The sequence below is a fragment of the Pongo pygmaeus genome, chromosome 1, assembly GCF_028885625.2.
Source record: "Pongo pygmaeus isolate AG05252 chromosome 1, NHGRI_mPonPyg2-v2.0_pri, whole genome shotgun sequence".
NCBI classification, from domain to species: domain Eukaryota; kingdom Metazoa; phylum Chordata; class Mammalia; order Primates; family Hominidae; genus Pongo; species Pongo pygmaeus.
Window position 1 is genome coordinate 226,112,599 of NC_072373.2, and position 22,349 is coordinate 226,134,947.

A 22,349-nucleotide genomic window follows, 5' to 3' on the forward strand; every position below is an offset into this window, starting at 1 on the left:
AGAGAAACCAGCCGAGCTGACCTGGACTTCTCCAGGGCTGGGAGATAATACATAAACATTGTTTTAAGCCACTAAGTTTGTGATTATTTGTTACAAATGCAAAAGGAAATTCATCCCATGTCATTGAGAAAGCTTGGAGGAGTAACATTGGACCTCTGGGTGCTTCCCAACTCCTGGTTTCTCTCAGTCCCTCTTTCACTTCTGCCCAGAGAAGGAAAGATTTCTGGGCAGGCGAGTTAGGAGAAGTGAGGCATACTCATTTCAGCCTGCTCTGCGATCTTTCTGACCACAGAGAACATCCGTTCTCGTACCATGTTATAATAGGAGCCTGCCTCCAGGGGTCCTGCAGTTGTCCACTGTGTCAATTTCTAAGTGGGTGAATTTAATTCTTTGGTTAGCAAGCCCATTGCAGTTATGGATCTAAAGTTCTTTCCTTGAATCCAGCTATTACTAGTAATAAAACTAACGTGTTTATTGTCATCTGTCCGACTTTTGTTTCCGACTCTCGGTGGATTAATTCAGAACTCAGAAAAACAGGAGATATTTACTAGCTTTCTAAAATCCCAACCCATCAATCAGATCCTATCATTCCTATTTACTTTGTGCACCCTTCAAACCCCACATGATAGCTTTTAGGGCCCTTCAGGATCTGGTGCTGCGTAAGTTTCTAGCCTAGCACTACCCAACAAAAATGGAATGCACACTGCAAATATAATTTTAAATTTCCCAGTAGACACATTGAAAAAAGTAAAAACAAGCAGATGACATTAATTTTAATAATATATTGTATTTAACCTAATCTATCTAAAATATCATTTCAACATATTATCAATAAAAAATTGTTAGAGATATTTTTCTTGCAGAGTCTTTGAAATTCAGTGTGTCTAGCTGGATTTATAGTAGATTTAGAGTATAAATCTATAAATTATGGATCTATCTATAATTATAAATTATAGATTATCTACAAATGTCTAGTGTATACTATAAATCCAGTGATTTATAGCTGGATTTGAAGTCCTGTGTGTATAACTGAATAGTGACACCTCGTCTCAATCTGGACCCGTTTCGTCTCAAATGCCCAATAGCCACAGGGGACTAGAGGCTATCATACTGGAGAAAGCAAATCTAGCTTTATTTTTGCCATTCCTGCCTTCATATTCTTTCATTTTCCTCCTTGTCTGTACTCTCCCCGACTCTTGTTTCCCTGGTTTAAAACACTCTGCCCCCTCCCCCTGTTTCTGGACACTTCCTACCAATGATTTTTACTCTAGCTTCCTCTAGAATGTCTTCCTTGACTCCTCAAATTGGTTACTTGTCTCTGGGTTTCTAGAGCATCCTGTGATTCCATTCTTGTGGGATTTACCAAATGTTGCTGTAATGAGAGGTTCCACTCCTATTTGGCGTACAGAAGACTGTGAAATAAGTTTTTTTTTTTTGTTTTTTTTTTTTTGAGACAGATCTTGCTGTGTGCCCTGGCTGGAGTGCAGTGGTGCAATCTTGGCTCACTGCAACCTCCACCTCCTGGTTCAAGCGATTCTCGTGCCTCAGCCTCCTGAGTAGCTGGGACTACAGACGTGCATCACCACACCCAGCCAGTTTTTGTATTATTTTGGTTGAGATGGGGTTTTACCATGTTGGCCAGGCTAGTCTTGAACTCCTGACATCAAATGACCCACCCACCTTGGCCTCCCAAAGTGCTGGGATTGCAGGCCTGAGCCACCGTGCCTGGCCGAAATAAGTTCATTTCTGATGAAACCACAAGAAATCACCAAAACGAAGCTTTTCTTTTAAGCCACTGAAGAAAGAAGTACACAAGGAAATTTATGAGAACTAAACTCCAGAGGGATAAATCTTCCCTAAGGGAACAGAAGAGCAAATGGTCAAACCAAGGTCAGGTAAAACAGAGCTAAAAGCCTGCTAAGAACGGCGGACTTCCCCACGGGCGGGAAAGCAGCTGAATGCAGTCACACCTGTGGCTGGCTTGTCGGATTTGAACTTGGTGACACCCCATATATTAGGATAATCTTTTCTCCTTAGTAATACTCTTCTGTGAAATTTTTGCTGAGAAAGTAAAAGCTGTGCCCGAGCAGAAAAGAAACCTCATGCATTTGCATTGTGGTCTCACCATTTTGAAGACTCACAGCATTGTTGTGTGATGATCTTGCTGTTCCCAGATCCAGCCACCTCACGCTCTGTTCATCCCCCAGACTAGCAACTTCCAGGTCCAGCAGACCCAAGATCTCACTGTTTTGAGATCTAATCGTGTCACAATATTTGGTTATAGGGACCTTATGGAAAGAGGGAGACATCTGAATTCACTTAGAGTAACCAAAACTTTGATAAATGCCCCAATTCAACTTCTGTGAATACCACTCCCTGCCCACTTGTATGGCTGAAATTAACACAATGGCCAATTTCAAAAACTCTCATAGATTGCTAGCAGGACTAAAATTATACTCTTCAGCAAACCTCCGTGATATGTGTTTATCTATGTAACAAACCTTCACATGTACCCCCAATTCTAAAATAAAAATAAAAAATAAAAAAAATTAAAATTAAAATGGTGCTCTCACTTTGGAAAACCATTTGGCACTTTCTCATGTGGTTGGGTTTATCCTAAGACCCAACAATTTTATGCCTGGGTATTGATAAAGAGAAATAAAAACCTATGTCCACAAATGGACTCTATGAGTGTCCATAGCAGCTTTATTCTTAATAGCCAAAAACTGGAAATAATTTCAATGTCCATTAGCAAGAGAATGGATTAAAAAAAACAATGTAATATATTCACACAATGGAATACTACTCAGCAATAAAAATGAAGAAACTGCTGATACATGTAACTAGGAGAATCTCAAACACATGGTTTCGCACAAAAGAAACCCAATACGAAACACACATACTTTTATTCATATGAAATTCCAGAGTGGGAAAGTTAAGCTATGGTGATAATGATGAGATCAGTGGTTGTCTGGGGAGGGGAAGGGATTGACTGAAAGGGACATGAGTTGTGTTTTAGAAACATGTAAATATTTTCTTTCTGAAGTGAAGTCACGTGTACAGGGGTGTATGCATCCATCAAAACTCTTCAAACTGTGCACTTAAATAGGTGCATTTATTGGTACATTACTCTTACTTCAATAAAGTGATTTTTTAAACATCAGTTATAACCACTGGCTCAGGGTTTCTCAATACTATTGACGTTTTGCCTCAGATAATTCCTTGTCAGTGTGCAGGGCCACCCTGTCGGATTGTAGGCTGCATTGTGGGATGCTTAGTAGCATGTCTGATCTCTACCCATTAAATGCCACTAAGCACCCTGCCAAGTCATGTCAACAGACAATAAGGCATGTCTCCATACACTCCCAGATGTCCTAGCAGGGGAGGAAAAAAACACCTTTCCTTTACCCCCTTAGGTTCAGTGAAATTTAAACTGACAAAAGGCAGATTAAGAGAAGGGGAAAGATTTTATTTACACATGCAAAGCACACATAGAGAACTCAGTGATAAGTAACTCAAGGGGTGGTTAGAATCTGGGGTTTATTTAGCATCTTAATACATTAATACATGAAGTGGGAGGGAAAAGGCACTTACAGGGCAGAAAAATGGCTTTTTGGAAAGATAAATGGGTTTTCAGGAGAATAAAGAGTAGATAAAGTTTGTGATAATGTTTGTCTATTCAGGTGTGAGCGGTCTTACTGCCTCCTTTGGGGCCATAAAACTACCCTGGAGAGAGATTTGGGGTAGTTTTCATCCTGTTCTACCTTCTGGAGGTAGATTTGACTTAAAGAGAAATTTATGGCAGCCTCACTTCCCAAAGGTTGTTGCTTTGGGTCAGAAAACTAAAGTTCTGAGGATTTTTTTTCCTGCATCTGTTGAATCTCAAGTGTTTTCAGCTTAAAATAACCTTTATGCCAAAGTGGCATATTTTGGGGTGGTATTTTCTGATCCCCATCATTGTCTCCAGGGCAAAATTGCCCCCATGGCTGGAAACTGCTGTACTAGTTGAACTTTCTTTGCTTAGCTGATTCTTTCCTTCCTTCATTCATTCAACAAAGACTGGCTGAGGTCTACCCTGTGTTGGGCATTGTTGTGAGCATCTGGGACACAACAGGCAGCAATAGACAAATGTCGCTGCTCCTTGGAGCTTCCATTCCAATTGGCCAAGGGAGACACATTTTAAATAAGTGTCTCGGTAGAAGGGACAAAATATAAAGTGGGGCTGGGGGAAGGGGAAAGAGGGCCGGAGTAGGATGTGGATTGTCATTTTTAAGGCCTCATTGAGAAGAACAACTAAGCAGAGGTGTAAAGGAGGTGAGGGCATCAGCCATGCTGTTACCTATTGGAAGAGTGGCCCAAGAAGAGGGGCCAAGGAGACAGTCTACACAAACACTGTAGGGCTGGCCCATGTCTCCTACGCTGAAGGAAGCTTGATGTGGAGCCCAGAGCACCTGAAGCCAACAAAGGAAGGAGGAAAGAAATAAGAAACAAGGTCAGAGGAAAAGGTAGGACACAATCACCAGGTCCCTGCAGGTCTTGATGGGGATGGTGATTGCTCCTTGTCTACTTACCAGGTAAGGGCAAGACGGTAGCATTGGGGTGGTGAGAAGTGGTCAAATTCTGGATATATTTTGAATATAGAGCCAATAGGGTTTGCTGATAGACTGAGTTTGTTCCCTAACCCTCTGCCTGAGGGCAGAGATGGTGTCTTTCTTGCTCTTCTTGCTGTGTGCCTACCACAATTTCTGGTCCACAGAATAATATTTAATAAAAAATGGACAAATGGGTGGATAGATAGGTGGGTGGATATATGGATGGATGATACATGAATGGATAGATGGGATGAATGTGTGGGTAGGAGGATGGATGGATGGATGGATGAATTAATGATTGGATGGGTGAGTGGGTGTGTAAGTAGGTGGGTAGATGGAGGAATGAATGGATAGTTTGATGGATGAATAAATGAATGGGTGGATGGGATGAATGTCTGGGTGGTTGGATGGATGGATGGATGAATGAATGGATAGGTGAATATTTTGATGAGTGAATACATGGATGGGTGGATAGGATGAATGCATGGGTGGGTGGATGGATGAATGAATGGATGGGTGGGTGGATGTGGAGGTGGGTGAGTGGATGGATGGATGAGTGAAAGGATGAGTGGGTGGGTGTGAAAGTGGATAGGTGGATAGACAGATGGATGGGTGAATAAGTGGGTGGGTAGGTGGGTGTGGAGGGTAGGAGTGGGTGGATGGATGGGTGAATGGACATTAAGTGCTCTAATTTGTTATAACCATCAGATATTTTACATATGAAGGTCCTTGACCACTGACAGGCACTTTTCAGTTATTTAACAAATGAATGAAAACTTTTAACCCTTTTTTTGTGAGATGGAGTCTAGCTCTATTGCCCAGGCTGCAGTGCAGTGGCACAATCTCGGCTCACTGCAACCTCCGCCTTCCATGTTCAAGTGATTCCCCTGCCTGGGACTACAGGTGCCTACCACCACGCCCAACTAATTTTTGTATTTTTAGTAGAGAAGGGGTTTCACTGTGTTGGCCAGGCTGGTCTCGAATTCCTGACCTCATGATCCTCCTGCCTTGGCCTCCCAAAGTGCTGGGATTACAAGCGTGAGACACTGCGCCCTGCTCATTTTGTTTTTTAAATAAAGATGCTACTGAATTTCACTCATGAAAGAAGGATGGAGAAGGACATCAGTCATTTTGTTTACAAAGGGGAGCCACTCCTCTCTGTGCCTGCAAAGAGCTTTCATTCCCAGCAGAACACACAGAGGGCAGAGAAGGGCTGAGAGCCTTCCCCTTGCTAATCAGCCATGCAGCCAATGCACAGTTGCTAACTTCAGCCTCAGGGCGAGTCCCTCATGCCGGGTCATCAGCCAGGTAGTGGAAATATCACCGTTGGGCCCAGGCTTCCGCAGGTCCTGCTCCAGCCGTTATGAATAAGAGCATCAGGGCTCATTCTGGCTCATAAAGGGAGCACAGTGAAAGAAGAAACCACTACTGCCTATGAAATCTAACAAATACAAGGTACAATTCTGGAGTAACATGTTGCTACAGCTAAGCCTGCTTTGAGTAGAAATGCTCACACCATGGGCTCAAAAGGCTCAGGGCAGAGTCTGCCCTGCAACTGCTCCCTGCAGCCACAAGGACACGGAGCACAGCCGTGAGCCACAAGCATGGCTCCACGTCTCTGCCGGAGCGGCCTGGACAGACACACAACTTGGGAACACAACGATTTGTCTCAAATGTGGTAACTGTTATCTTGTACCCAAGGTCCTGACTTAAAGTTGTTTCTATTGATTAATGTTCTCTCTTCACTGCATGTCAAGATGACACCAGTGATTCATTCATGTGTAGATAAAACATTTTTGTGTTTCAGTGGAAAACTGCACTGCCTATCCCATGTCCTCTGAGCTATCAGATTGCAGCCTTGCCCATTATCTCCCAGCTATTCTGAAACTCTTTGTGAATTGTAGGTAAGTGATAGATATGTAAATACTGTCCTAGCTGGTAGTGGTTTAGATTGACTTCCTCCTACTTTGAAAGAAACAATTTTGTCTCCATTTGCAATTCATCTCAACTCTCCTTTACTAGACATAGATTTGTGCTGTTTTGACCTTTGCTGTGAAATGGTTCTGACATCTGCCTGCTTCCCTCATATTATAAGCATAAAATACATCCTCTAGCAAGTGTTTATATTTATATCTGTGTGCTAGTCATGGTTTTACCTTTTTCTAAGAATTTCCTTTTAACACATTCAACAAATATTTGTTAAACAGCAGTTATGCAATGATATGGTTTGGCTGTGTCCCCACCCAAATCTTATCCCTCCCTTAATTCCCATGTGTTGTGGGAGGGACCTGATGGGAGATAATTGAATCACAGGGGCAGTTTCCCCCATACTGTTCTCGTGGTAGTCAATCCATTTCACCAGATCTGATGGTTTTATAAGTGAAACCCCTTTCATTTGGCTCTCATTCTCTCTCTTGCCTGCTGCCATGTGAGATATGCCTTTCACTTTCTGCCATGTGGCCTCCCCAGCCATGTGGAGCTGGGAGTCCATTAAACCTCTTTTTATTTATAAATTACCCAGTCTCTGGTATGTCTTTCTCAGCAGCATGACAACAGAATAACACATGCACCAAGGACAGTGGTAGGTCCTGGGGCTACAAAGGTGAATGACACAGTCCCTGTTCATAAGGCCATGGCATTTCCCCACCATAATAGAAAAAGGCTGAGAGAATACAGCAAATGCCTTCACTAATGCCTGCAGCTCACCTACCTCTAAGCTGACTTTGTAAGATCTGAGGCCAGACCGGTCAATATCAGCCTTATGTCCTGACTTGATGTCCCCAATGATTGATACAAGTCATATTTTATGTGGCTATGTATACTGCTTTTTAAAAAGCTATATTTTATAATTAAGGAAAACTACATGCTCATTGCAGAAACTTTGGGAAATCCAGAGGAGCATGAAAAAAGAAAATCCTCCATAATTCTCATAAATGCCAAAAAAACCCCAACACCCTCAGTTCCTCCCCTGACCACCAAGCAGATGCCTCTACCTCCTCCTCCAGCCTCCTATCTCTTTTTCTTCTGAGAGTCAAACCTCTCAGTAAGGATGATCTGAACTGCATTTCCACTCCTTACCTCCCACCCACTGTCAGCCCACACCAATCTGCTCCATTACTCACCTAGGAGAGACACCTCCTGCTGAAGCTATCAGTGACCTCCTTTGCCTTAAGTTCAGTGGACACTTGTCTCCTCAAGGCTTTCATCCAATGCAACCCTGTTGAGGTTGAGAACTGTCTTTTTTGGAGAACACCGTTTTGCCCCGGCTTTTCCACTCTTCCATCTTTTTTGGATTTCCTTCATATTTTCAGTCTCTCTTTGCCACTCTCATGCAGTGTAAACCAAAAATGAAATTCTAAGGCCCCTCTGCAGCCATCTGAATGGATCCCTCTTCTTGGCCAAGGGCACTCCAGAGTCAACCTGAAAAACTAGTTCAGGCCATGATGGGAAGGGAAGCTGGGCATATCTCATTATACCCTCCTTCATTTTGAAATTACTGATAGAATAGCCTCTTTCAGTCTGATAGGAAACAGTTACAATCTATTCTCCCTGAAGCCTGCTGCCTGGAGGCTTCATCTGCATGATAAAGCCTTCGTCTCCACAACCCCTTCTTGTGATCCAGACATTCCTTTCTATTGATAATAATTCATCCAACCAATCATCAATCAGAAAATCCTTGAATCCGCCTGTGACCTGGGAGCTCCCACTTCCAGTTGTCCCGCCTTTCCACACTGGACTGATGCACATCTGCTACGTGTTGATGGATGCCTTATGTCTCCCTACAATGTAAAAGCCGAGCGTGGCTCCACCGCCTTGGCACACATTCTCAGGATCTCCTGAGGGCTGTGTCATGGGCCACTGGTCACTCATATTGGGCTCAGAATGAATCTTTTCAAATATTTTGTGGAGTTTGACTTTTTTTGTTGACAGATCATTCTTCTACCCAGTCACTCAATGTGGTGGCTCCTCAAGGCCTCATTTAGCCCTTTTCTTCCTCTCCCTCCCTCTCCCTCTTCCTCTTCCTCTTCCTCTCTCTCTCCCTCTCCCTCTGCCTCTCCCTCTTCCTCTCCTTCTGCCTGTCCCTCTTCCTCTCCCTCTCCCTCTGCTTCTCCCTCTCCCTCTTCTTCTCCCTCTGCCTCTCTCTCCCTCTCCCTCTGCCTCTCCCTCTGCCTCTCCTTCTGCTTCTCCCTCTCCCTCTTCCTCTCCCTCTCCCTCTTCCTCTCCCTCTGCCCCTCCCTCTGCCTCTCCCCCTTCTCTCCCTCTTCCTCTCCCTCTGCCTCTCTCTCTCCCTCTCCCTCTGCCTCTCCCTCTGCTTCTCCCTCTCCCTCTTCCTCTCCCTCTGCCCCTCCCTCTGCCTTTCTGCCTTCCTCTCCCTCTTCCTCTCCCTCTTCCTCTCCCTCTTTCTCTCCTTCTGCATCTCCCGCTGCCTCTCCCTCTGCCTCTCCCTCTTCCTCTCCCTCTTTCACTCCCCCTTCCTCTCCCTCTTTCTCTCCCCCTTCCTCTCCCCCTTCCTCTCCCCCTTCCTTTCCCTCTTCCTCTCCCTCTTCTTCTCCCTCTTCCTCTCCCTCTGTCCCTTCCCCTGCCTCTCCCCCTGCCTCTCCCCCTGCCTCTCCCCCTGCCTCTCCCTCTTCCTCTTCCTCTGCCTCTCCCTCTTCCTCTCCCTTTTCCTCTTCCTCTCCCTCTGCCTCTCCTTCTTCCACTCCCTCTTCCTCTCCCTCTGTCTCTCCCCCTGCCTCTCCCCCACCTCTCCCTCTGCCTCTCCCCCTGCCTCTCCCCCACCTCTCCCTCTGCCTCTTCCTCTGCCTCTCCTTCCTCCTCTCCCTCTTCCTCTCCCTCCTCCTCTCCTTCTTCCTCTGCCTCTCCCTCTGCCTCTCCTTCCTCCTCTCCCTCTGCCTCTCCCTCTTTCTGTCCCTCTGTGTCTCCCTCTACCTCTCCCTCTGCCTCTCCCTCTGCCTCTCCCCCTTCCTCTCCCCCTTCCTCTCCCTCTGCCTCTCTCTCTTCCTCTCCCTCTTCCTCTCCCTCTTCCTCTCCCTCTGCCTCTCCCTCTGCCTCTCCCTCTGCCTCTCCCTCCCATTTTCCTCCTGACTCTGCTATGACCATTGCTTCAGCAGCCACACATTCTCCAAAGACCCCAACGATGTCTCCAGCCCATTCCTTTTGTATGTCAGATCCACACACCCAATAACAACAACTTGTGTTTCTTGGGGTCTTTTTCCTGCCAAGCATGTTTCCAGGCACTTCCTATGTATTATTTCATTTTATCCTCCTGACTACCCTAAGGTTGGCATTATTACTGATAAAAGTGTTTTACAAATAAAGACACCGAGGCATAAGAACATAAAGTAACTTGTTTAAGGTGACAGAACTAATGAGTGGTAAAATCAGGATTTAAAATCAAGTAATCTGACTCTTATGTCTACAATACTATGCTGAGATACCAGCTGACTGTCCCAAATATTCACCCATATATCTCAAAAACACCTCCAGCTCAACATCTCCTCCTTAATCTAGACCTTATCCCGTGCTTTATAAATCAGTGAATGACATCATCATCCATCCATTGAGTGACATCTTCCATCCAGTGAGTGGTGTCACCATCCATCCAGTGAGTGACATCATCCATCCAGTGAGTGACGTCATCATCCATCCAGTGAGTGATGTCATCATCCACCCAGTGAGTGGCATCATCACCCACCCAGGGAACATCACTGGCTCCCATTTAGCAAATGGCACTGTCATCTTCCCAGGGTGTGGCAGTGTTATTCCTCCAGCGAACAGCATCGTTATAACCCAGTGAATGACATGGTCCTTCACCCATCTTGGGGATGGACCTGCAAGTCTCAACTTGCAGACTCCTCATTTCCTCACACTGGTTGATAAACACACATCTGCATGATAAAGCTCTTGTCTCCACATGTAGTGGAGATGACCGCTAAAATACTTCTTGAAGCCCTCATGGAAGTGTGACCCTTTCTTTCAGAGGATTGTTTCAGTTTAAAAGTCAACAGTGATTTGTCTGGTTATTTGGCTAATGTCTGAACATGGGTGCTAGACCATAAGCCACATGAGATAAGAGTTTGAACTTCTTCTTGATCTCCAGCCACAAGCTCTAGGTGCTCAATCAATACCTGTTGGAAGAATTAACTCACAGAGTTTCTCAGTCTTTTATAGTGATAGTTAATGTAAGTAAAGGATACTATGTAGCCTGATTTTAAGTGTAGATAACGCCTTTGCAGTAGACAGAGATAGACAGAGTGAATATTATCAAACCAAACTGGGGTCTGCTAGCCCAGGGCAAGAAAACCAAACACGGACACTGGAATCACAGCAAGAGAAAGCCAAAGGGAGGCATTTATTGCAGGGTGCCAAACAGGGAGCACTGGGCAGCTCATGTTAAAGACCTGAACTCCCTGAGGGTTTACAGGTAAGGATTTTAAAGGTGGGGAGGCAGAGGTTACAGGCAAAGTCATCAATCAATACATGGAAGCTATATATTGGTTTGACCTAAAAAGGCAGGACATCTCAAATCTCGAATTGGAGGAGGACAGGTCATCGGTGGATCCAAAGATTTTCTGATCTGCAATTGGTGGAGGAGGTAAAATTTTGCCTAAAAATTTGGGATCAGCCGACAAGAATGTTAGCTCAAGCTCGTGGGTGTGGCCTCCTCCTTCTGAGGGTGCAGCCGCACAGGAAGAAACTGAGACCACAGAACCCCAGTCAGTGTCTGTCCTTGGTTCCCCCTTATCTGAGGTCTATGGGCCAGCGAATCCATTTAGTGGGAGTCTGAGTTTCTGACAAACAACTCAGAGACCGATGTGAAGGTTGTTTCTTTCGTTTCTATAGAGAACCAAAAATCCTCTTGACTTCCTTGGCTATTGTTTTAAGCTACTCTTAGGTCTTCACTTATCAACTTGCTCATTTACTTCTCAAGGTTAGCCAGGTGCCTAGAATGTCCCTGGAAGGAATTCAAGATTTTCCTTTATTTCCATGCTTGGGGGGTCCACAGACCCCAACAAAAGGTCCCTGCTCCATCTCATGAACAGCAGCTTTAGTGTCAAGACGTATTATTGTATCGTTATCAGTCTCAAGAAAATTCAGTGGCTCTGGCCCTTTAACATGAGATTTAAATTTGCAGAATATGATTTCTAAAGTTCCACAGGGATAAAAATAGCTATTGTGTTTCTTCCTGTTTCTTCAGTTTTTAGAAGGAAAAAAAATATTATTCATTTTATAGAGTGCCCAAATATTATAACTCACTGGCTTAAAACTGTGTTTGCATGTTTTGTTAATTGGCAGAGTCCTGTTTCCAACTAATTTCTGTGTGAAACCATAAGTGAGATATTTTATCAGTTTAAATGTTTTAAAATTAAAATTAGTTATATTTAGGGATAAATTCAACCACTGAGAAAGATGAGGACATTCTAATAAATATCGAAATTACAACCAGGGATTTTATCTCTGTGGGGCCGCCGTGTCCGTCTCGGCATCTCAGTGATTTCGGTCTGTGGGTTTTTTGTTGCACAGTGCGGAGACTATCTGGACGTTTCACCTAATTACTTGTTGCCTTGGTGAAACTCCATTGTGGCCGAGTCGTGCTGGGCAGATGCCTGTTTGTTCTTGCCATTATCTCAGCTTGAACACAAGCTGATTTACAGTTTTGCCGCATCCTCATTCCACCAACCCACCCCTTTCCAAATGAACTATCCCCCAAAGCATGGGCAGGTTGTCTATATTTTACTGAAGACTTCTTGAAGAAATAAGGAAGTGGATTCACGCTGCAAACCACACAGTAGGAATGTCTTTAAGAAACTTAATGTCCTTTGTTTACTCTTTGCACCTGATTCTCTCATCTAATGATGTCAATGGTCACATATTCCTTTGTCCTATATCTTTTATTTATTTTTGTCATGTTGGCCAATTCAGCTAATACGATTACAATATTCAGTGCTACGTACTGAATGCCCAAATCTCATATTTGGTATTAACTTTAATCTTTCTGTTCCCACTAATTCTTGAGATATTAAATTTATTATATTAATTTTAACTTCTTCTTTGAAATTTATTAATTTTACTACATAAATAATAACATAAATTTGTTATTTTATTAAAAACCATCACCATAAAGCCACCAGCTACATTGCAGTAATAAACACTTGCTATGTTTTGCTCTGCTTAAAAAACAAAACAGAAAAACTCACATAGACATCCCTGCTCACTCAACAGCCTTCTGTGCCTGCAGACCACCCCTCATTCTCTTTCTTGTCTTTCTCTTGACAGGGTTTCTCCAGCCTTTTAGTCTGAGCCTTTCTCTCTTTCTGTCCTTTCCCCCTGCTTTCTCTCTCCCTCTGGCTCTCTCTCTCCCTCCCCACTCTCTTTAGTGCAGAAATAATTCAGCTCCTTAGATTCTCTGCCTTTGCATCCCACGCTCTGTCTAATACTAAAGGCCACCACCAGAACATGACTATTTACCCTGAGCAAACATGAAATCCAGTTGAAGGGTCACCTGCCCTCCCAGGCAAGGAGCATTGCAAATAACACATTTATATAGATTTCCCCAACAGATCTGTTGGCTGCTTAAAAAGCAGAGTCATCAGACATCTTTTTGTTTCAAAGTTTAATCTATGAATGTTATCTATTCTCCTACTCCTTCCGGAGAATATAAAAGTCAAAAAAAGAGACTGTAAGATTTACAGTAAGTGTCAGAAACACCTATAATGGTATATAATCCTGATACCTGATATTTCCCAAGTATCTGTTGAAAAGTAGCTGTTGACAAAGCTTGTTTGCTTGGCCAAAATTTAGCCAGGCCCATCTCCGTACCTCCTTTTAAAATCCAGTTTTTAGAAAAGAGCCTTGCTAAGTTAGTTTAGCCAGAATTCCCCACCCTCAATATCTGATTACCCTCAGTTGATACCTCATCCTCCACCATCCCCCAGGTGATGTCTGACCACCCTGGCCTGCCTTCAGCAAAAATCCTGTTAGGTTGGTTGAGTCAGAATTCCCCTTACCCTAGAACTGAGCCCAATCTCTCTCCTCTACTGCAAAACCCCATTGCAGTGGTCCCCACACCAACACAATGGTCTTGAGTAAAGTCTTCCTTACTGTGCTTTAATGAGTGTCAATGAATAATCTTTTCTTTGACACGCTGCAGGGTCATACATGGATCTAACCAAGCACAAATCCTCTATTGACCATAATACTGTGTACAGAAGTTAGCCAGTTTCTACAGTGTTGTGAGAAAGGACATTAAAATGCGCAAATTATAAGTGGATACTTGCAAGGTGAAAACTGCTCAGTCAGTGATATACCTAGAAGTTTAAATGAATGAGGGTCGGGGGAGCAGATCAACTCTCAGCTTACCCAAGTTCATTACCCGAGATAATCTACTGGGAGTGTCTTCAATAAGTTCAATCTTAGTATTGAATACATCTCAATACAAACTTTGTTTTTATAACGTTTCAGACTTCAGAATTTCATTTGTAGCACCTCAGAGGTGCTTGTATGCCACCCTGGCATCCCATAGAATACAGTTGAAGAATAAAGAAAGTGGGATAAATTAAGCCACTGTTCAGCAAATACAGGACTAGAACGAGAATAGGTGTTTCATATATTCGCCTTTTAAATGTCATCAATTTTTGGAAAACGGCTCATCTGACTTGTGATATAAAATATATTTTGTAAAATAGACATTTTCAGGCAGTGTAGAAATAGATGAAGAATCACTTAGCTAGCACTTGTGAAAATATAATCGAACTTTGCTTTTTGAGTTTGGTGTCAAGAAAACAAAGTTCTTTAAAGTCACTCTTGGGTTCGCCACTGGGATTAATCTGGCGGGTCTGATAGAATGAATTCTATGTGACTCATATATTTCCTGAGCATTTATAACTCTCACAATTTCTTTTAATCACCTTCATGCATGTAAGACAGATTCGTTAGGCACAGAATTTGAGTATACAACATTTACCTTCAAAACCCTATGGACATTGCACACTAAGAAAAGACAACAATTAACTTGATTTTTTCCCTTCTTCTGTTGTCCCTCCCTGGACTCCCTCCGTCTGCCCACTGGGCTGCAATATCTATGACCTTCTCCCTCCTCATTTTCACCTTGGTGACTTCTTTCTCTGCATTTTAGGAGATTGACTCATTTTTTCTTCACATCATTTGTTTAATTTTCCAAATGTCATTTTTGCTCTTTATTCCCTCCAGAGCTGATTTTAATTGTACAATTTAATACGATTTTATAAATTGTGAAATGTAGTATGGCTACAAAAAAAGTGGATGAAATATGAATGGATGATTAAAAGTGCTAATGTAACATGAATATTCATTTACCCACCAGTGAAGCCAAGAAATAGCTCATAGTCATGAATGACTGTGCCCCTTGAAATATGTTCTTTCTGGTCTCAATCCTCTGTTTACACCTCCCTTTTATAACCATACCCCAAATTTTCTGTTAACCTTTCCCTTGGTTTGATAAATATATACGTATGTATTACTTAGTTATTCCTGTATTTATTTTTGTCAGTTTTGAAACTGTATGTATACAAGTAGACTAATACTCTGCATATGCTTCTATGAATTTATTCTTTTACTTTGCATAAAGACTTGTCCATATTGATGCACATGGCTGTAGTTTATCATTCTTACTATTATACATTCAGTGGTAGGTGGCAAGTGCCTGTAGTTCCAGCTACTTCATTTAACAACTGGCTCTCCAGGTAACCAAAGCTCTGATTTGTACTGTTTACCCGTTTCCATGGTGTAAATACCTCCAGCACAGCTGATTTCAAGCCACAATATAAAGCCACTTCAGGCAGAGTTGGGAAGAGAGGTACACAATTGGCTCTTGCAAGACAGGATGAACTGGCTCAAGCTATCACTCTATATGAGTATTTCACTGTGACAATCTACAACTTACTTATCCATTCTACAGTTGATGGAGGGCTAGGTTGTTCTTAACTTTGTTGCTATTATAAACAGTGCTATTAAAAACAGGTTTGGCTATCCTTCCAGTGCATAGGTACAAGTTTCTTCATGATCTAAACTTGTCAGAGGCTACGAGCATGTTCAATTTATGGGTATATAAATTTATATAAAATATAAACTAGGTAGTTTATATTTTGGATGCTGTTGCAAATATCTTTTTAAATCTAAATTTCTGATAGAAATTTAGAAATGCAATAGAATTTGCCTACAGATTTTATATCTAGAAATTTTTACTAATTTCTTCTGGTAATTTAGGTATTTAATCTGTGCATTGCTTCAATTTTCAATTTCAGCCTTCTTTGTCAATACTGTTATAAAGAGTCTGGCTCTATTTCTGATGTTTGCTCCCAGATTTAACCGTCCCTCTCTGACTTCCTCTTTTACCCTATGTCTGAGATCCGAGCAAGCTGATAAAAAGACAATAGCCTCTCCAGGGCCAGTGGTGCAGATCAACAATTCCGTCTCCTTTCCCACATTCTGCAGTCTCTCACAGTTAGGCACAGCCCTGTGACAAGTTTCAGCCAATGGCTGTGAGTGGAAATAAGTTGTGTCAGTTATAACCAAAAAATGGAGGAACCAGCACTCCACTTCCAGCTGTATTTCCCCTGCTGCTGGGATCCATTATGGATGATGTATCCACTGTCAGCGCCAGTCCCTGAGTGACTGTGGTGGTGAAGGACACCTTCCACTTTCTCACTGGTCATGTTGTGTGAGGCAGAAATAAACCTGTGAGGTTTAAGTACCAATTTCATTCAGGCTTAATAAATACACACTTATATTAAGTCTTGACATAAGGCTAGGTTTATTATTTATTCTTTAAGAGTATCTTCACTATCTGGAGACATTTTTACTTCCTTATAAATTTAACATTCATCTTTCTATGTTCCATAAAAAACCTTGGAAGGGTTTTGAATAGAGTTTAATTTGGGCAAAACTGAGAGGTGGTTATTGAATTTGTAAAAAATATCTTTTATTAAAATTCTATAATTTTTCTCTCTGAAAAAATTTTATAATTTTGTTAGGTTTATTTCTAGGTAGTTTATATTTTGGATGCTGTTGCAAATATCTTTTTAAATCTAAATTTCTGATAGAAATTTAGAAATACAATAGAATTTGCCTATAGATTTTATATCTAGAAATTTTTACTAATTTCTTCTGGTAATTTAGGTATTTAATCTGTGCATTGCTTCAATTTTCAATTTCAGCCTTCTTTGTCAATACTGTTATAAAGAGTCTGGCTCTATTTCTGATGTTTGCTCCCAGATTTAACCGTCCCTCTCTGACTTCCTCTTCTACCCTGTGTCTGAGATCTGAGCAAGCTGATAAAAAGCCCTGGGTGCTCTATCCTTTGTCACCAGCTGTGAAGTTCAAGCCACTAGGCCCCCAGCCCCACCTATATCAATGTTCAGATTAGTTTTATCACATAACTACAATAAAAACCCCAGGTCAAGGCAGGGCGCAGTGGCTAATGCCTGTAATCCCAGCATTTTGGGAGGCTGAGGCGGGAGAATTACTGGAGCCCAGGAGTTTGAGACCAGCCTGGGCAATATAGTGAGAGCCTGGTCTCTACAAAAAATACATTAGCCAGGTGTGGTGGTGCGTGCCTGTAGTCCCAGTTACTCGAGAGGCCAAAGTGGGAGGATCATTTGAGCCCAGGAGGTTGAGGCTACAGTGAGCCGTGATCATACCACTGCATTCTAGTAAGGGCAACAGTGTGAGACCCTGTCTCAAAAAAAAAAAAACAACAACCCAGGCTCTGCTCTCCCCAGAAAGCCTCAATAAGTGAGTAATAAGCCTTCCATACCCTATTTTTACAGGCATGGTGTTATCCATCCCCCTTGTGAATCTCAACCACATTTTCAATAGGGAGCTCATGGCCTCTCTGCAGGGTAACTACAACACAGCAACATTTTTGTTTCTTTCATTCCAATTTTTATGTCTTTATTTTTCTTGCCTTATTGAACTGACAAAACTTCTTACTTATAAAGTTAAAAATACAAGCGGAACAGTGAACATCATTATCTATTTCTTCACCATTAAGAATAAAATTTGCTATAATATTTTTTTAAGTTACTCTCTACCAAATTAAAGAAGTTCCTGGATTTTCTAAGTTTGGTATGAAGTTTTGTCATGACTTGATGTTAAAAGTTATCAAAAAGTTTTTTCTGCATCTGGTGGGATAATCATATGATTGTTCTCTTTTAGTCTATTAATGTGGTAAAATGCCTTAGGTAATTTCTCAATACTGAATCCACCTTGCATTTCTGAGATAAGTCCAAGTTGTTTGTGGTTTATTGTAATTTTAAATAATGCTGGATTAAGTTTATTAATATTTTGTTTAGGATTTTAAAGAAAAAGATGGGGCTGTAACCTTCTTTATACTGTTTGATACAGATGTTGCAATTATGGTTGTGCTAGTCTCCTCAAATAAATTTGCAGGCATTTTATCTTTTTCCAAAGTTTGATATATTTTAAACATGGAATTATTGCTTCTTAAATATTTGCTGTGGGATTTTTCATTTTTCATTTGTTTACAATTTTTAATGTATTGGAATGTGTGTGTGTGTGTTTTTTTTTTTTTTTTGAGATGGAGTCTCACTATGTTGCCCAGGTTAGAATGCAGTGGCACAATCTTGGCTCACTGCAAACTCCACCTCTCAGGTTCAAGTGATTCGCCTGCCTCAGCCTCCTGAGAAGCTGGGATTACAGGTGCGCAGCACCACACGCAGCTAATTTTTGTATTTTTAGTAGAGACAGTGTTTCACCATGTTGGCCAGGCTGCTCTCGAGGTCCTGACCTCAGGTGACCTGCCTGCCTTGGCCTCCCAAAGTGCTGGCATTACAAGTGTGAGCCACTGCACCCAGCCTGGAATTAATGTATTCATACTATTTTCTTATTAGTTTTCATATCATAATTTTATCCTTAATATTTTTTATGTGTACTTTTTCCATCTCCTACATGAACCTTGCCAAAAATGACCAGTTCTATTAGATATATTTAAAAACCAACTGTATTAGTCTGTTCTCACATTGTTATAAAGAACTACCTGAGACTGGAAAGTTTATAAAGAAAAGAGGTTTAATCGACTCAAAGTTCCACAGGCTGTACAGGACGCGTGGCTTGGGAAGTCTCAGGAAACTTACAATCATCACAGAAGGTGAAGGGGAAGCAAGCACATCTTCACACAGTGACAGGAGAGACAGCATGAAGGGGGAGGGGCTACACACTTTCAAACAACCAGATCTTGTGAGAACTCTATCATGAAACAGCACTAGGGAGATGATGCTAGACCATTAGAAACCACCCTCATGATCCAATCACCTTTCATCAGGCGCCACCTCCAACACTCAGAATCACAATTCAACATGAGATTTGGGTGGGGACAGAAAGCCAAACCATATCACTGGCATTTTCAGCTTTGTTGAGTTCCCATATGCTTATTTTCTAATTTTTAATTTCTTATTTCATATTTTAATATCTTACATATGCTTATTTTACATTTATTTTATTATTCTTTCTCTGCTTTCCTAAGATAAATTATTTTCTAATTAATTTCAGACTTTCTTCTATTCTAATATCATTCTTTATGGCTTTATATAGATGGACCTAGTATGTTTTGATATGAAGTATTTTTATTATATGTCTAGTCCACATCTATTCTAATTTCTACTATGGCTTATTCTATAATTAACAAGTTATTTATTTGGGCATTTCTTGATTTCTAGACATATAACATTTTCATAGTTATTTTTAAAAATTGATTTCTAGGCCAGGCGCAGTGGCTCATGCCTGTAATCCCAGCACTTTGGGAGGCTGAAGCAGGTGGATCACCTGAGGTCAGGAGTTTGAGGCCAGCCTGGCCAACATGGTGAAACCCCGTCTCTACTAGTAATACAAAAAAATTAGCTGGGTGTGGTGGCATGTGCCTGTAATCCCAGCTACTCAGGAGGCTGACGCAGGATAATCGCTTGAACCTGGGAGGTGGTATATTAATCCTTTGTTGTTTATGGAGATTTAGTTTACCATTTATGTGTTTGCAAAGACTGTGTTTTCTCTTGATTACAGAATTCTATATGTCTCTTAGGTCAGGTTTTAAAGATCAGCTTATTCAAATAGGCTACATATGAACTACTTTTTAGTCAGAGTATTCTAACAATTCCCAAAAAAGTGTTAAAAATCTCCCAGTGTGACTTTGTATTTGTGTGTTTCTTTTTTAATTGTTTATTCCAAATTTTGCTTATTTATTATGACCTATGGTATTAGGAACATATAGTACCTATGGCATTAGGTACATATAGTTGTCCCCCCTTACCCATGGAGGATCCATCTCAAGACCCCAGAGGGTGCCCAAAACTGTGGGCAGTTCCAAATCTTATATACACAATACATTTTTCTATACATACATTCTATATTAGTCCATTTTCATACTGCTATAAAGAAATACCCAAGACTGGGTAATTTATAAAGAAAAAGAGGTTTAATGGGCTTACAGTTCCACATGGCTGGGGAGGGCTCACAATCATGGTGGAAGGCAAAGGAGGAGCAAAGCCATGTCTGACATGGTGGCAGGCAAGACAGCTTGTGAAGGGGATGTGCCCTTTATAAGTCTCTCATGAGACTTATTGGCTATCACCAGAACAGCATGGGAAAAACGTGCCCCCATGATTCAATTACCTCCCACCAGCTCTGTCCCATGACACATGGGGATTATGGGAGCTACGATTCAAGATGAGATTTGGGTGGGGACACAGCCAAACCATATTACATACCTACAATAAAGTTTAATTTATAAATTAGACACAGTAAAAGATTAAGGACAATAACAAATAATAAATAGAGCACATATAACAATATACTGTAGTAAAAGTTAAGTGAATGTGCTCTCTCTCTCTCTCTCAAAATACCTTATTGTACTGCACTCACCCTTCTTCTTGTGCTGATGTGAGATGCCTCTGTGATGAGATAAAATGAGGTGAATGATGTAGGCATTGTGATGTGTTAGGCTACAGTTGACTTTCTGATGCTCAGTCAGAAGAAGGATCATCTGCCCTGGGTGACTCTGGGTCCTTTGGCCATGAGGATATTGATGGTTGGATGTCAGGAGCAGATGATGTTGATGATTAATGGGGATTAATGTATACAGTGTGGATATTTCTTCCCATGTTACTCATCTATTCCTAATCACCTGAGGCACTGTTCCATGTCACTGTCACCTTGGAACCCAAGTTGACAGGGCAGGTTCTCTCTGGCCATCATGGTGGCTCTATGATATAGATGACATAGTGGTCACATACTCACTCCTAAGCCTTTCAATCAAAAGCGATCCATATCACTCTGCCCACCTCCCATTAGCCAGAGCAGGTCAAATGACCATGCCTTAGTAAAACATAATGGAGAGGTAAAATCCTATGGCAAGAAAAGACAGAACATTTGTAAACTATAATCAAAATCTATTTTTCATATTTGTATACTGATTCTCAAGTGAGAAGAATTTTTACTGGGCTTCATATTCACACGCAAACATGTTGCATTGCTTTTGATCCCATGATTTCTCAACCTGAATGTAATTTGGAATTCATCCTAAGAAGTACAGATGGAAGGGGAGAAAATGAACATAGATTATAGTCAAATTCTCAGTGTCGTTCTTGCAAAGTAGCTCTTCTATGCTGAGATGAAATTTTCTGTTGTGCCTGTTACCTGCAGTCAACACCTGCCAGGATATAGGATCCATTCCCAAAGCAACCCCTGCCTACAGTCTTCCCTAATTTCTGTCCTCTCAGTTCTTGCTAGAGAGGGTAGAAATACCTCTATGTCTGATCAAAGAAGCTCCCCCACAGTAAGGAGATGGCTGTCCAATTTTCTAGCTGATAAAGCAGAAGGCATTTATGTAAAAGTTGCCAGTCACTTTCAAATAATAAGGCTTGTTTATTAATTTTTAGTGACACTGCGAAGTTGATTTACTATATTTACTATTTTTTCCAATCCATTATCATTAGCTTTGGAAATAGAGAAACTTTCCCCCAGATTCTAGAAAATGTTGATAATCAAATCCAGTTCTTGGTGGTAGCATGAATTTTCTTCGTTCTTAGTGCCGTCCAAACTCTCTTGGTGAGAAGCTTTTTGCCAGATGTCATTTTAAACCAGAAGCCACTGCAAGCCTGGAAAAATCAGCTTCCTTGGGGTGCCTGAAATGTAATAGAAAGTTCTATTTCCAGAAGCACTTCCATGTGTAAAATGGCATATGGCTGGTGCTTCAGCCCGCCTGGAGGGTGTTGGTATCAGCATGAACTCCCATGCCCACAGTGGAGGTTGTATACCCAGTGAGAGGGACTTCAATATCAATGTGTTGAGGTGATTATGATGATAGTGCTGTGTCATAATGGTGGTGATGATGTAACCAACAAAGTTCTTCCATATTGATGTTTCTCTATGTTGCTGCAACTAGGGTTCAACAATTACTTGCAAGACGATGTCAGATGAGTCCTCTCAATGCAGTTACTTTAATTAAATGGAACTTCTGATATTTTGGTTTTCCTCCCTGTTTGAACCACTGCTGGAACTAATGGCTACTAATTACATGCAGCGTTTACAAGAGACACCTAGAGGCCCTGACAGGTGGCAGTGGAGAGCCCTTTAGTTGAAGCACAAGAGGAACAGGTTGAGCTGAACCCAGGAACAGGCACATTGGCTGCAACCTGAGCCTCCCATCTTGCAAATATTTATGTGGATAGCTGAGGTATCAGGATGAAGCAATCGTTGGCACTTCCC

The 22,349-nt window shown here is 41.7% G+C and overlaps 1 long non-coding RNA gene across 1 annotated transcript in view; it reads right to left on the reverse strand.

Moving 5' to 3' along the window:
* LOC129040531 (uncharacterized) overlaps nt 1-21,890 on the reverse strand; it is a 30,221-nt gene extending 8,331 nt beyond the window's left edge. The window contains exons 1-3 of the long non-coding RNA XR_008503662.1: nt 20,505-21,890; nt 4,340-4,451; nt 2,126-2,288 (exon numbers count right to left, since the gene is read on the reverse strand). This is a non-coding gene — a long non-coding RNA (uncharacterized LOC129040531). The remainder of the gene's footprint in view (nt 1-2,125; nt 2,289-4,339; nt 4,452-20,504) is intronic.
* Nucleotides 21,891-22,349: the final 459 nt, after the last annotated feature.